At 39.0% G+C, this 16276-nt stretch overlaps 1 long non-coding RNA gene across 1 annotated transcript; it reads left to right on the forward strand.

Annotated features, from left to right (window-relative positions):
* Positions 1-12536: 12536 nt before the first annotated feature.
* LOC132860665 (uncharacterized) lies at positions 12537-15889 on the forward strand. Its single transcript, XR_009649869.1, has 2 exons — positions 12537-12668; positions 15578-15889. It is a non-coding gene; the product is annotated as an uncharacterized LOC132860665 (long non-coding RNA).
* Positions 15890-16276: the final 387 nt, after the last annotated feature.

A 16276-nucleotide genomic window follows, 5' to 3' on the forward strand; every position in this document is an offset into this window, starting at 1 on the left:
CCCGATGACGCCTGAGATAGGCACAGGCTCCCCGTGACCCGAGGTAGTTCGGATAAGCGGTAGAAAATGAGTGAGTGAGTGAGAGAGAGGGCGTTTTTCCAAGACCTCCGGAAACATGCCCACTTTACGTCGTGGTAACAAAACCCCTGGAATTTAGTGAATGCCTATTTGACTTACCATAGCCTTCCTGTCAACTCAAACCTGCTAACTTTGGTGAGTGCAATTTGCATGTAGGGTTCATGTTCTGAATTGAAAAAGACAACACGAGAAAATGGAGGAATGAAAACTGAAAACGAAAAATAAATAAAAAGATGTAAAAGAAAAAGAAATAAACGGAAAAATATAGGAAGAAGCAGATCAGTGGTGAATGAAGATGGAGTTATAGAATGATATAGTTGTTTACTGAGGACAAATTATTAGTTCTTCTGTCCACACCTTCTGGCCAGCACATACACACACACACACACACACACACACACACACACACACACAGAATGATAGATGGAATAGATTTGGCACCGAAGCTGTTTTAGTTGGACAGGCTGTCTAAGCATCAGTTTGGTTGCCATTTTTCACCTCAAAGTGACAGAAATGGAACACACAAAAGACAGAGAACGACAAACAGACAGATCCGAGCGAGCGAGAATGAGAGAAAGCAGAGATTAGAGATGAAATTTCTTTGCTTCGCGACACCATAACTTTTCTCCTTATGAATGCTCTGTGTTCGGGCCACAGAGAAGGAAAGTGTCCATGAATCACGAAGTGTGGTTGTTAGGTTCATGTGGGAAACCGAACTGTTTTTTATTTCACGTAGATCCCGTGGTTTTCTTTTACAATCTAACATTATTTGCTTGGTGAATAAACATTTGTTAGTAAGAAATTTCAACAAAATAGTTACATGTTCTGGGGCATGGTGGCTTAGTGGTTAGCACGTTCGCCTCACACCTCCAGGGTTGGGGGTTCGGTTCCCAGCTCCGACTTGTGTGTGTGGAATTTGCATGTTCTCCCCGTGCCTCGGGGGTTTCCTCCGGGTACTCCGGTTTCCTCCCCCGGTCCAAAGACATGCATGGTAGGTTGATTGGCATCTCTGGGAAATTGTCCGTAGTGTGTGAGTGCATGAGTGAATGAGAGTGTGTGTGCCCTGCGATGGGTTGGCACTCCGTCCAGGGTGTATCCTGCCTTGATGCCCGATGACGCCTGAGATAGGCACAAGCTCCCCGTGACCCGAGGTAGTTCGGATAAGCGGTAGAAGATGAATGAGTTACATATTCTTTCCCCTGCATTAGTTCCTTTGGTTATTCCAGTTTCCTCTAAAAGTCCGAATACATATTGTATGTGGTAAGTTGACTGGCATCTCTAATCATCTGTAGTGTGTGAATGAGTGTGTGTGCAAAATCGTGCCCCTAGATGAGCTACTCCCTTAAGATCCAGGTTCCTCGTAATGCTGCATAGGATAAGTGGTTGAGAAGATGGATGGATGGATGGATGGATGGATGGATGATTTCATGCAAGAATGCCATGTCAAGAATGACTTTTAACACCTCCTACTTGAGCTGTAACAGACTTCAGGCAGGGTGTGTGGGGTTCATACAGGAAAATAGAGCCAACAGATGTCAGATTCCATGGTAACAGTCACTACATACAAAATCTACTGAAGTGAACCAGATACACCCCCCCCCCCCCCACACACACACACATAAAACTGTTGTGAAGTGATCATCACCTCACATCACCTCCCTGGAGGAGGAGACGAGATGGTTGAGGAATTTTGGTATTTTGGTATTTTATCATGTGAACAGGATTCCTCAGTCTCTACCAACTCAGTTTCCTGAAGAATAAATGTCTTTTTAGAATTATTTGTTCGATAGAAATGAAGAAATGCGTTGCCGGAATGTTCCATTGGACTCACTCAGTTCATTTCCTCATAAAAAAGTCATCAAGATCTAAGAGAGTTTCCTATTTCTTAACTCAGCTGCAATAATACTTTGAGGTTTTTTTTTTTTTCTGAGGATCATCACTGTGAATAAATCTACTCTGGCGTGAGATAAATAGTCGCATCTTAGTATATTACACAAATGGACTCGCCCAAGGCTCCTGCACATGTTGTGTTACAGATGGGTGATTCCCTGTCTTTCTCTGGGTGGTAGAAACCCCAGCTTTGATTAACCACACCTCTTTAAAAACACTGGCGGCAGGCGGTTGTAAAAAAAAAATGGAGCCAGTGAAGGAATTTGCAGGAGAGAAAGCCGCAGTTGGTGAGGTGATAATTCAACGAAACGTAAAATAACAAAACTAACAAAAGGACCTGCTCTCCAGTGGTGGATTTGATGATGTTTTTTTTTATGTTCCTGAATCCCATTTCCAGCTCCAACAAACTGTTCTTTTGTAGGAAATACAAACATATAAAACACCACAATGAGCTCTTAACGTCGAATCATCCCAAAGGTGCTACTTACGACTCTTATTTATTAAACTCATTTCTAGCTGAAATGAAATGAAACATGGCTCCTGTGTTATTTAGATACAGATAGCAAGCACTGCTGTTTTACATAACATAACGCATAACCTGTGTTTCTATACTATTTTACTGCTCGACTCTACTTTAGCACTGTTCGACTGGTTCCACCATCTCTCAGGGTAAGAGGCAAGTATACTACAGGACTCTTCTCTGTTCTGGCACCAAGGTGGTGGAACGAACTTCCCCTAGAAGTCCGGACAGCTGAGTCACTGGATATTTTCAAGCAGCGGTTGAAGATCTACTTATTCAAGAAACACTTCAACTAGCACTTCTTTCCTTATCTTTTGCATTTAAAAAAAAAAAACACAAACTTTGACACTTTTTCATTGTAAGTCTGAACAAATGTTTTAAACTCATGGTATCTTAAGTATGTAACCTAGTGAGCCAGCGTTACTGTATTCAATGTTAGAGATTTAAGCACTTATGTACGTCGCTCTGGATAAGGGCGTCTGCCAAATGCTGTAAATGTAAATGTAAATGTAAATTTTAATGCTCTTCTCCTCTTTAATTCCTGACACAGCTGTAAACGTCAGGATGGCTCTTTTGCCCAAGAGATCAGAAGCAGAGAATTCTTTCTCAAAGTGCCAAATAAATCTGTTTCCGAGTGAAAAACAAAAACAATGAAATGCCTCAAATGTTGTGCACGTCAGGGAGTTTCCTCTAGCTTGTTCATTAGGGTTATATATCCATTTCAATTGAACAATTTAAAATTTATATTCTGAATTATTCGAATTCTGTAAAACTGCTATGTGCTTTGTGGTTCATTGTTAAAAACCAATATGTAAATAAAATTGATTGATTGATTAATGAAAGGGGGGCACGGTGACTTAGTGGTTAGCACGTTCGCCTCACACCTCCAGGGTTGGGGGTTCGATTCCCGCCTCCGCCTTGTGTGTGTGGAGTTTGCATGTTCTCCCCGTGCCTCGGGGGTTTCCTCCGGGTACTCCGGTTTCCTCCCCCGGTCCAAAGACATGCATGGTAGGTTGATTGGCATCTCTGGAAAATTGTCCGTAGTGTGTGATTGTGTGAGTGAATGAGAGTGTGTGTGTGCCCTGCGATGGGTTGGCACTCCGTCCAGGGTGTATCCTGCCTTGATGCCCGATGACGCCTGAGATAGGCACATCTCGTGATCCGAGGTAGTTCGGATAAGCGGTAGAAGATGAGTGAGTGAGTGATTGATGAAATTCATTTGAATGAGATTCCATGCTGCGTCCTCGATCATCAGTATACGAGTACTAGTACGTTGCAACATCCCTACTGTGCATTTTGCTAAACCATTTTCCAATCTGTAAAGTGTCTTTATGTTAGAACAATGTTTACTTGACTTCCACCTGATCTAAGCAACATGGTTCCCATATATATGCGTCTCAGTGAAGTTCACTGACTTGATGGTTTGTTTCTGCTGTTCGTGATCAGCTCTGCCTTCACTCTTGGGCCGAGGCTGGAGTTTGTCTACTGTGACAGCTCCGGGTGGCGGTAAATATAGACAGGAAACAGGTTATGAAATAATTACAGTAATTATCCTGATTGTGCATCTGAAAACACTCAGAATCATCAGTTTCTTACAAAAGAAAGTATCACATACATGGCCTGGCTTTTGCTGGATTACATAGGCACATCTGTAATTTTATTCTTCGTTTCTGTGATGATCTGAACCCTGGATGACAGTGTGTGTGTGTGTGTGTGTGTGTGTGTGTACTCATTTTCTTGTGAGTAATGAGTTTATTACTACACAATGGAATCCATAAATTGAAAAACGTCTGAAATAAATCAGAAATGGATAGAAAGAATGAATGAATACTATCGTCCTTCTTTTTTTATATTTTGTATCAAACCTCTATTCATTAGGCCAAACTAAAAGCTTATGGCGTTTCCATTGGGCAGTGCACTCTGGGAAATAAAGAGAGTAACGTGCAGATCAGGACAGAGAGAGAGAGAGATAGACAAAAAGACAAAGAGAAGGATGGAATAAGTTTAACACCACAGCAAACAAGTCAGGGGTGTCGACCGAGCGCTATGTTGGAATTAAAATCGTTCTGAGATCAATTGTTTGTATGTATAATAGAGTGAGCGAGCTAGCGTGCGCACGAGAGACAGCGAGAGAGAGAGAGTGAGAGAGACTAACCCTTGCAGTGTTTAATGCTCATGCATGCTCGATGACATCACAAGAACGTGAGTTTGTGATTCTGCTTGCAATTTCTTCCTCTAATTCTTTCCATCCGCTTCCATCGCTCCATTAGCGTGCACATTCAGAACATATTAAATACACTTTCAGAATTTATTTAGCTACCTCAAAACTAATATGATTTAGCTCTAGCACAACAGTAACTCGATATAATTCCTAGTTACCATGTTAATAATTTACTTCACAAAGTACTTCACAAGACTATACACACCCAACACCAGAATCTCCACCAGAATATACACACCCAACACCAGAATCTCCACCAGAATATACACACCCAACACCAGAATCTCCACCAGAATATATACACCCAACACCAGAATCTCCACCAGACTATGCACACCCAACACCAGAATCTCCAACAGACTATATACACCCAACACTAGAACCACCACGAGACTATACACACCCAACACCAGAACCTCCACCAGAATTTACACATCCAACACCAGAATCTCCACCAGACTATACACCCAACACTAGAATCTCCACCAGAATATACACACCCAACACCAGAACCTCCACCAGAATTTACACACCCAACACCAGAACCTCCACCAGAATTTACACACCCAACACTAGAACCACCACGAGACTATACACACCCAACACCAGAACCTCCACCAGAATTTACACATCCAACATCAGAATATCCACTAGAATATACACACCCAACCCCAGAATCCCCACCAGATTATACACACTCAACACCAGAATCCCCACCAGATTATACACACCCAACACCAGAATCTCCACCAGAATATACACCCAACACCAGAACTTTGACAAGAATATACAGACCCAACACCAGAGAGCCACTAATATATGTACACTCAAGACCAAAAAACACATGAATATACACACCTACTACCAGAACATTCACCAGAATATACACACCCACTACTAAAACATGTGCTACCACCACCATGCTTACCAGTTGGGATTGTCTTCAGTTTAAAAGCCTCCATCATTATGACAACAGTTAAAACTTTGTTTTATCTGACTAGAGATCAGAGATCAGAAACTTAGGTCTTAGTCAAGATTTATATGAGTAGGAAGACTTTTTTTTGCATGACATCCTTTCAGTCTTTTTTACATTTACATTTACAGCATTTGGCAGACGCCCTTATCCAGAGCAACATACATAAGTGCTTAAATCTCTAACATTGAATACATTAATGCTGGCTCACTAGGTTACATACATAAGATACCATGAGTTTAAAACATTTGTTCAAAGTTACAAAATGTCAAAAGGTGTGTTTTTTTTTTTTTTTTTAAATGTAAAAGATAATGAAAGAAGTGCTAGTTGAAGTGTTTCCTGAATAAGTAGGTCTTCAACCACCGCTTGAAAATGGCCAGTGACTCAGCTGTCCGGACCTCTAGGGGAAGTTTGTTCCACCACCTTGGTGCCAGTACAGAGAAGAGTCTTGTAGTATACTTGCCTCTTACCCTGAGAGATGGTGGAACCAGTCGAGCAGTGCTGGTAGATCGGAGGGTGCGGGGTGCAGTGCGAGGAGTGATGAGGGCTTTGAGGTAAGAGGGAGCTGGTCCATTTTTGGCTTTGTAGGCCAGCATCAGTGTTTTGAATCTGATGCGTGCAGCTACCGGAAGCCAGTGGAGGGATCGCAGCAGCGGGGTGGTATGCGAGAATTTTTGCATGACATTGATTCAGTCTTAACCAGGAACTGGACTTGAGAAGGTACCCAGTATTTTTATGAGGACTTGGCTGAGTTCCACTCGTAATTAAGTTCTAATTCTGCCATTAGTCATTAGCCATTAGACTTCTTCAACTTATTACATTAAGTTCTGGAATCTGCCAGCATATATAAAAAAGACAGTCAGCTTGATGTATGTCAACTTTTGAGACACTAGAATTGACTTACCAAAGGAAATCTGTGGTAACGAAACATGTGGGAGGGAGATAGAATATCTTTGTTAGGTTTCCGTAAATGTTTAGCCTTTACTGTATATACGACCACCATTAGGTCTTCCACCAGTGTATATACAACACCATTTGGATCTCCATCTCTATCAGCATGGACGTAACCACCACCAGAACTTCCTTCACCACTGAATCTAAGGTGATTTATTTCCTATTGCAACATGCCCTGTCATGTTCTTCTTAAACCACAGTGATGTGCTATTACAAGTTTTGAATTAATCAAAGTACAAAACATCACACTTTTTAATCGGTTATAGTTATATTTAATCAGGTTATAACAGAAATAAACAGTTGCTCTTCACCATCTGCAATAAAAATCTAGAATAAGAGAGCACTGTGCTTTAAAAAGTAACCAGTAATCTAATCAGACATTGAGTATTTAACGACTGTGTTGTGTAATTCTTAAAAAAAAAAAGATACAGGTAGCTGTAGTTTGCTCTTACTCTAGCTTCCATAATTCACAGACTGGATATGTCATCACCATCACAGAAGTAGTGCAGAATATTTCATGTCTAAAATGATGATTCTGGATGGTGACCTATAGCCTCAACACGATTTCGTTTCTACTACAATTTACTTGTCTCAAAGATTATGGCTCCTGAGTACATCAACGTTGCTTAATGGTCAGAAAAAAAACCCTCAGCTAGCATCTGTGTTATTTCCTTAAGTGTACTCTGGAGACCTCAGCAAAATCGATCAACAGTGCAGAGCTCTGGACACAATTTAAATGCTGAGAATGCTGAAGACTGCAAAACAAACACTTTTGGATTAAAGTGAAAAAGTGCAGGGATCCTGTCAGGGATTGTAGCACTATTTAAACAGGGGATATGATTTCCAGACATAATGTGTCTGTTAAGCGTTGTTGCTGAAGGACGTCTGCGGTAATTATGAGCCGATGCAAGCTTGTTTTGACCTTTATTGCTCGACAGCTCTGCTTGTCATAAAGCTTTATCTGTGCAATTTTGCGCTTTATTGGTAGGTCATGTTGGTGGATCACATGACCTTAAGGCATATGTAAGCTTTATGTGTGCTAAGATTTTAATAATTTAGCTAGCAAGTTTTGATACAAATGAAAAAGCTCAAGTCTTTCCTGATATTTTGTTAAAAAAAAAAAAAAATGATATGAATGATGATGGTTTGATGTGAAAAGAAAAGAACAGATCTCTGAAGCATACCTAAGAAAAGACCTAATACACACACACACACACACACACACACACAAACACACAGCCTCACACACAGCCTACAGGCACCAAGTCCTGGAATCTTATTAAACAGATTACACTTTATTGAAGCAAAACAAGTAGAGATAAATTCTCTCTCTCTCTCTCTCTCTCTCTCTCTCTCTCTCTCTCTCTCTCTCTCTCTGTGTGTGTTTGTCTGTGTGTGAGCTAGAAGTTATTAGATATGGGCTGTCTTTTAAAAGTGAGAGGTCATCACCTGACTGTCTCTCTCTGTCTCTGTATCCTTACTATTTCAGTTTATCTGTTTGTTTTTCTCTGTATCTCCAAAGCCTTAAAACCTTAAAAATACTTCCATAGCAGTTGACACACTCAAACAGACACACACACAAAACACACAGCTACTGTGTTAGTGTAATGGAGGCTTCCAGGAGGGATTTTATTGCCTGCTGCAAATTTATGAAATATTCTTGCATGGTTAAGCTTTATGGGTGGGTTGCATCTCTCTCTCTCTCTCTCTCTCTCTCTCTCTCTCTCTCTCTTGCTCTCTATACCCACTAGCTCACATGTAAAAGCACACACATTCACACACACATACAGATATACAATAAACAGCTATATGCAGAATGTGCAAAATAGAGCGGTTGCTAATTTATGCTGATATGTACAGTAGATTAATGCAAACATTTTAAAATAAATATAAGGAGATGAGAATTAAAGAGTATATAAATATTGGTAAGAAGATAGTGTATTGTACAGTGTGAGTAATGTGAGTGTATGTCACAACATGTTATTATTGTCTTAATATACTGGAGTTCAGTTCTATGATGGAACATGGGTAAAAACTATTCAGGAGTTTGAAGGTACATGTTTTGAAGGAACGATAGCACCTTCCAGAGCGCAACAGACTGAAGAGGTTGTCTTTTATTTTTCTGGCCCATCGTAGGCATCTGGAAGATCTCTAGAGCTCCTCGAGTAAAGGCAGCTGTTCACTAGTGATTTTCTCTACTGAGTCTCTTCAGAGCTTTTTTCAGCATACCACACCAGAATGCCATGAGATAGTACGCTTGCTAATTACTGAGCAGTGGTAAAAGGACACAAGCAGCTTCTAGGTCGAGTTGGATTTCCTCAACCTTCTCAGAAAGTACAGCCACTGTAATCCATGTGAGATCCCGGGAGATGTGTGTACCAAGAAATTTAAAGGTGCATGTTATTACATTTACGGCATTTGGCAGACACCCTTATCCAGAGTAACGTACATTTTTATCGCATTTTATACAACTGAGCAATTGTGGGTTAAAGGCCTTGCTCAGGGGTCCAGCACTGCCAGCTTGGTGGGCCTGAGACTCAAACTTGCAACCTTCTGAGTTTAGGTTATACATTAGGTTACCACATCCCCTAGGTGGTCACCCTCGCCACCATTACTCCTCCAATGTACAGTGTAGCTGGATCCTTCTTCTGTGTCTGCCTTTTTGAGTTGAGTGCCTCGTTGTTATTATTAATGGACCATTTTGCATGTTCAGCCACCTCCTCCCTGTTGGCAGACTCAGCACCATTTGATATTAGCGCCACCACAGTAGTGTCATCATGTGCAAATTAAATTATTGTGGTTGTGTTGTGGGTCGGTGTGTAGTCATGGGTGTATAGTGAGTAAAGCAAAGGACTCACGCAACCTTGTGGTGTCCAGAGCAGAGAGTCAGGGTGAAGGAGTGATCATTAGACAAGTACTAAAGTCCACAAACACCATCCATACATACAGTATGTTCCTGGCTTCTCCAAATGATTCAGCAACCATATAGTGCACAGTTATAGAAGGAAAGTGATTCATAATCCCAATTTCCCGTGTCACCCAGATGAAGATACCTGGGGTCTGCATCCTCTCAATAAATTGAAATTAATTCTCCCCAAAATAAGTTTTTTTTTATTTATAAATGATGTAAATGTGAACTTACACATATGTTGTGATTGTGATTATTATGTATGGCTCCCCATCCATGAGAATTCTCATGCTCCACCATGACCCTAAGGAGCATAAAGAGGTTTCCAAATCATGAGTGAGATTATAGAAATGATGTGATACTTTTGGAGAGACGAATTTGCAAAAATCTAAATATAATTAAAAGAATTGTGATTTTGTAAGTAAATATGTATAAATGTTGTTTTTTTTATTTCTTTAATTAAAAAATAAACATTTGATTCTGATCTAAAAGTTCTAGACATTTTAGTTTTTTTTCTTTCTTTTTTTTTATCACATTTGTGACATATCAGTTATATACAGTAATGGCTCCTACATTGCACACCTTACAGACAAACAAAGAACAAACAATACTGTGTTCTTGTTTTGGGTGTTAAAATGGTGGTTCAGCTACAGCTAGCGGTTTGATCTTAACCCAGATAATTAAGATACTGATTTTAATTGAACAAATCAATTCTGTAGATTTCCAAAAACTCTACTATAAACATTCATTCAGCATTCATATTACACAAGTTAACGCTAAAGAAATTGGAAACGCTAGCCAGCTGCTCCATGTTTATAGTCTACAACCATTAAAAACTCATAAGACCCTCACATTAATACTCGAATGAAATAAAAAAAAAGATTTTACACAAACTGAATTTACAGTTTATGATATATTTTTCCTCTCACATTGCCATGATGAACACATTTCTACATGCTGAGACTTTTATATTTGGGAAAATTCATGAAGGACCACCAAGATGAAGGCAACTCAGGCTGAACAGATTATTACTGCAGCTGGCCAAAACCTAGCAAACGCCTCTTGCTAACTTAAAAAGAACATAAATTCCTGTCTGCTCTTATGTTAGAAACGTTTTATTTTTAAAACCTTGAGCCAGCAAAGTGTCTTTGCTAAGTCATTCATTATTTTACAGTAGATGCTAGCATAATGCTAGTGCTGAGTCAAACATTTGGTTTAATCCTGCTTTATCTTTCAGACTTTTATTTTGTTTTCTGTAGTATAAATATTGTAAATTGAGAAAATTTCCAAGAAGAAGAAGAAGAAAAAGAAGAAGAAGAAAGACTTCAAGTACAGGAAGAGGTACTTAAACTAATCTAAAAAAAAAGTGGAATGTTGGACACGTTGTTCACTCAAAACTCACAGCTGTGGAAGATGGGTGGGGCTACCATGATGAGAAAAAATTTCAATATGGCCGACGACATTCCGAAAAACAACATATCATAGAAATTACTTTTATATTAGCTTATGGTGCAATCTGTTACCCAACATTATAAAAATTTGCTGTCAGTTGGGGGGGGTGGCTTAGTGGTTAGCACGTTCGCCTCACACCTCCAGGGTTTGAGGTTCGATTACCGCCTCCACCTTGTGTGTGTGTGGAGCTTGCATGTTCTACCCGTGCCTCTGGGGTTTCCTCCGGGTACTCCGGTTTCCTCCCGTGGTCCAAAGACATGCATGGTAGGTTGATTGGCATCTCTGGAAAATTGTCCATAGTGTGTGATTGCGTGAGTGAATGAGAGTGTGTGTGTGTGTGTGTGTGTGTGTGTGTGTGTGTGTGTGTGTGTGCGCGCCCTGTGATGGGTTGGCACTCCGTCCAGGGTGTATCCTGCCTTGATGCCCAATGACGCCTGAGATAGGCACAGGCTCCCCGTGACCCGAGGTATTTCGGATAAGCGGTAGAAAATGAGTGTGAGTGAGTGAGTGCTGTCAGTTGCAGTCGTCTTGGACACGGCTTCCACTGTTAGTGTTCCGACGTTACTTCCTGTCCAAAATGTATGCACTAGACGGTACATACCATAGTTAGTGCATAGCGTGTAGTACATTATTTGAGAGACAGCTTCTGAATTGATGTGACATGAAAATGAGAGTCTCGGCTTTTTTCTGTGATGCTAGCTACAGGGAAATATTTCACACTACCACTACCATTTAAACTGTAAGGTTTACTAAAAAATGTAAACAAATGTGTATAGTTGAAACTTGTAACCAAAAGGTCTGTGTGTGTGTAAGTGAAACAGAGTATTTTACAAACTAAACATGAATCCAAATAGCAGGAGCCAAGTGTATTCACATTTCTGTTTGAGAAACTGAACCTTTGCTAAGATGCTAGTCAAGTAGAAATTTATTAAAACTCCATGCTAGCAAAGCTCTAATGTTGTCTAATGTAAAGTGTACCACAAACTTGCTTAGATAATGCTTTAGGTTACTACAAAGACACAGAATTAAAGAAATATGATGTCATAGTCTGGCTGCTATGTCACTAAATCAACCTGGTGCCTCATGTTAGCATTGTGTCAGTGCTAATCACTGATGGAGTACAGTGGTAAATAAACTGATAGCTTGTTTGGAATGAAACCCTAGACTAGCACAGAGCTAGTAACATTCGGAGATAACAATTATTATATAACATATAACATTACATAACATTCAGAGATTAACGAATGAAGCAAATCTCTTCATCCAAGAGACTAGCTCTTAGCTCTGTCAGCAGCTAAACTGGTTGAAGATAAAATTTTAAATTACAGCATTAAGACAACAGCTAATGGTCAAAATAAAACTCTCCACTAGCACAAGTGCTAATTCATTGCTAGCTGGCATCAATTATGGCCTGGGAGAGCTACATCCTCAGCACAGGGCCTGGAACACAGACTTAACGAGATAATTATATCCAGCTGCCTGTATAAACTTTGTTGCCTCCATGAAAACAGGGTTCTGACGTTTCTCATTTCAACGGTGAGCTGAAAATCTGTAGAAAAACACAAGGAAGGATTTCTGGGGCCAAATGTTTATTCATCTGCATTTTTCTCATCATTTAAGCATCGTAGCTGGAAGACAAGCGTGGACAAGGAGAATCTTTTCTTCAGCTGAGGTAGATATTTGTGGTAATGGCTTCAACAGGCGAAAAAAAAGGAGGAAAAAAAAGTTTACTCTAAAACCAATATTTTGTTTCAGTGTTTCCTGCCATTATAAGGCTGGAATCTGACAGCGTAACAGCACGTCAGATCAAAACCGCACTGAAAACACACAACACACGTTTAACCACTAAGCACGCTCCTTATTTTCACTGTGTACATTTTTCTTCTCTGGAACATGAGACGATTGTTATTGTACGGTGTTGATATATAAAAAAAGCTCACATATATTGGTATGATGGTTGGAAATTGATGCACATTGATCTTCTGATCAGTCAAACCCAAACATTATTATGTGCAATACTTACAGTACAGAGAATTGTTTGAGGTCATGTAATTAAAAACTTTACATTTACGACATATGGCTTTATTTAGAGCGACATACATTTTATCTATTTTGGGGGTTAAGGGCCTTGCTCAGGGGCTCAGCGATGTCAACCTGATGGACCTCTTAGCCTTCCAATTGGTAGTCCAACACCTTAACCACTAGGCTACCACATTCCACAGTGCACAAACATGTGCTCTGAATTTGAACAAGCTGCTCAGTTCACAAGTCACTACAATTTATGTCTAAGAATATATCATGTAAATACATGATATATACTTGGACATAAATAGTGGTGATATAGTTTTTTTTATAAGGATTTCTCCATGTTTTCCTCAGTCTGGCCAATTTCTACCCCAGCTCTCTCAATGCTAATGCTAAACAACCTGCCCCTAGTTGCCATTGAACACATTCTGAATTCAGCAGTCTGCCCTCTTTCGTATACACAAGGTCACAGGAGAAACTGACTGAAATTGGAAACTTTTCTTTTGTGCAATTTAGGAATTTTAATAGTGTGTTACTGGCTTAATGTTTAACGTTTGCAGATTTGTTTATGTAGCGGAAGATTGGCAGGGCTACCAATGCTGGATGACACACAAAAAATACAAGATGGCCTATAGATGGTACCAATATTCGAAATATTTCCAGTTACTAAAAAAAAATTAAGACACTTCTAAAGTTCTTACATTAGACATTACAATGGATAATATATGTAATTTGAAACACAGCTTGTGTAAACTTTACTGTAGACATCAAGTGATAGGAGATATTTAAACCCAGATTTTAGACACACATATCATGAATATTTAACTATGCAAGTAATGCTTTAGAACGATTGATGACTGATTAATGCCGCATTTATATTGAGGTGATAAACAGGAAGTTCATTCTTTTTATTAATGTGGTTATTGTAATGAAATATCAAGGAGAAGCCTGCATACTTCCTGTGTGTATTTTTCATATATAAGTCTACAATCTCTGGGGCAGAGCTATAACATCTTATTTGCATATGATTCCACCCAGAAAACCCCATTAAAAAGCAAAGCTCATGCAACTGAAATGACAAGTAAATGTCAACAGTAGATAGAAAGCAGAAGGAAATGTTATTTTTAAACTAACATCCATGCCAGTTAATTATACTGTGTATTATTTATTTATTAGTGTAACAATCCTCAACGCCAGCAAGGCCAAAATCCAGAGCTGGAAAAAAGTTTGATATCAAAACCAAATTTGATCAAAGACACTAAGCTCCTAATTCCGGGAAGCTGTCGGTCCAAATGCCTAAATGTGACCTCACTGATGCCATGCTGGAATAGCCAGACGGCATGTGAGATAGGAAAAGGAGTCCTAATGATAGCAAACTAGGGAGTATACGGCTCGTTGCTTGCTTGAGGCATACCAGATCAGTCACTTATCTCTTATTAGCGATTTGGTTTTTTAGTCTTATATTGTTTCTAAGTGTTGCACAAATACAATCAACATACAGTACAGTACATCCCACCTGAGCACATCCTCCTTTATATAGAAAATCATTCTTATTAAAATGCGCTCTTATGTTTTCATTTCATGGATTTATTTTTGCTTGCTTTCTTAATTTATTTTGTCACATACAGCGCCTCTGGGGCAGAGACGGCCAAGGGCCTTGATACAGGTACCAAAGGTGGCAGCTTGGCAGTGCCGAGGCTTAACCAGAGCATTAACCGCTTGAGCCACTACTGCCCTGAAACAACTCATCTCATCAGTTTCAATACATTTGTGTGTAATATGTATATAAAAGCATTGACTCATCGTTCGAAGCTGATCAGGTGAAGTTTACTCAAGTTACTGCTCTTATGCGTAATTTATTGACGCTCAGGAGTTAAATTACTGATGCTCAGGAGAATGAGTACGACGTTTTGTCTGAATTTAAACACTCCTACAAATGATTTACAAAATCATCTGTTTGACATAAACTGAATTCCTAAACCAGTTAAGGTATTTATTGAAATTAATTGTCGATTATTGTCTCGTCTCACATTATTTCCTCATTTAAAGACACCGTGTGATTTAAAGACACGGATCTGTCTTCTGTATTCTGAATTAGTCTTAAAAAAATGCATTAGAACAGATATCTATCAGAGAAAACTCTGAATAAACTAAATAAATACTAAAAAATTGTCTAGTTTCCAAATACAAACAGAGAAAAAAAAAAGATTTGTGTCTTAAAATGGGCTAAAAAAATTTCTGAAGTAAAACCAACTGACATTTCTGGTTTATGTATTCATAATTTAAAAAAGTAAACAAAAAAAGGGCAAAGTACTGTTGAAATCTTTTGCCTGTTTTGATTTAACGCTTGGGGACGTTAAGAACTTTCTGTTTATGCTAGTGACTACTTCCTGGAAGTGGCCTAATGCTTTACACTATGGTTTTAAAGTGTCTTTCAGAGGTTTTTTTGGGCTTTAGCAGATGTTTGTAGTCTTTCGCTCTTTCTAACCCTCTCTCTCCTTCGTGGTAGAAGTTTTGAACAATGGCTCATTCTCCTGCTGTAATTCTCCATCACAGTGCTGTGGCTTTGGCAGGAGAAGAGGCCTCCAATTTCAACCACATGTTCTCCTCTTATCCACACCACCCGAGACAGAGAGAGGCAGACGGAGGCCTGAAAAGATGCTAACGTTGGACAAAAAGGCATGAAGGACTTAAAGAAATATTATTATTAGTAGTATTATTATAACTATAAATAGACATAAAGCATGATTTCACTCTCGACCAAATTAAAATTGTCATATAAAAGCAATCAACATTCTCATATTTCCAAAGATGCTAAATACATCCTACTAACTAACTGACTAAATAAATAAATACTCAAATAATGAACACATCCTTGTGTATCATTCTGTTCCCTGTCATGTTTTTATGCTTCTATTAGTGATTATTTTCTACTCAGAATCACTGCATTTCTTCCTAATAACCTATCCTTAGCTTTCTGCTTAACATAAAGCACATATCTGACACTAGACACTATCTAGCTTCAGGTATTGGCTATTTTATTGTTTACTTAGATGTAGATTTAGCTAAGCATGAGAAATGGACTATTGTTTTTGTTAAAAACCTTGTTTTTCACTAAGCAGAGTACACAATTTGGAAATTTTCATCTCTTTCACTTATATTTTAATGTATATTAATAATATATATTTAGTAATATATATATATATATATATATATATATATATATATATATATATATATATATTAAACAATATT

This window comes from Tachysurus vachellii, chromosome 18, assembly GCF_030014155.1.
Source record: "Tachysurus vachellii isolate PV-2020 chromosome 18, HZAU_Pvac_v1, whole genome shotgun sequence".
NCBI classification, from domain to species: domain Eukaryota; kingdom Metazoa; phylum Chordata; class Actinopteri; order Siluriformes; family Bagridae; genus Tachysurus; species Tachysurus vachellii.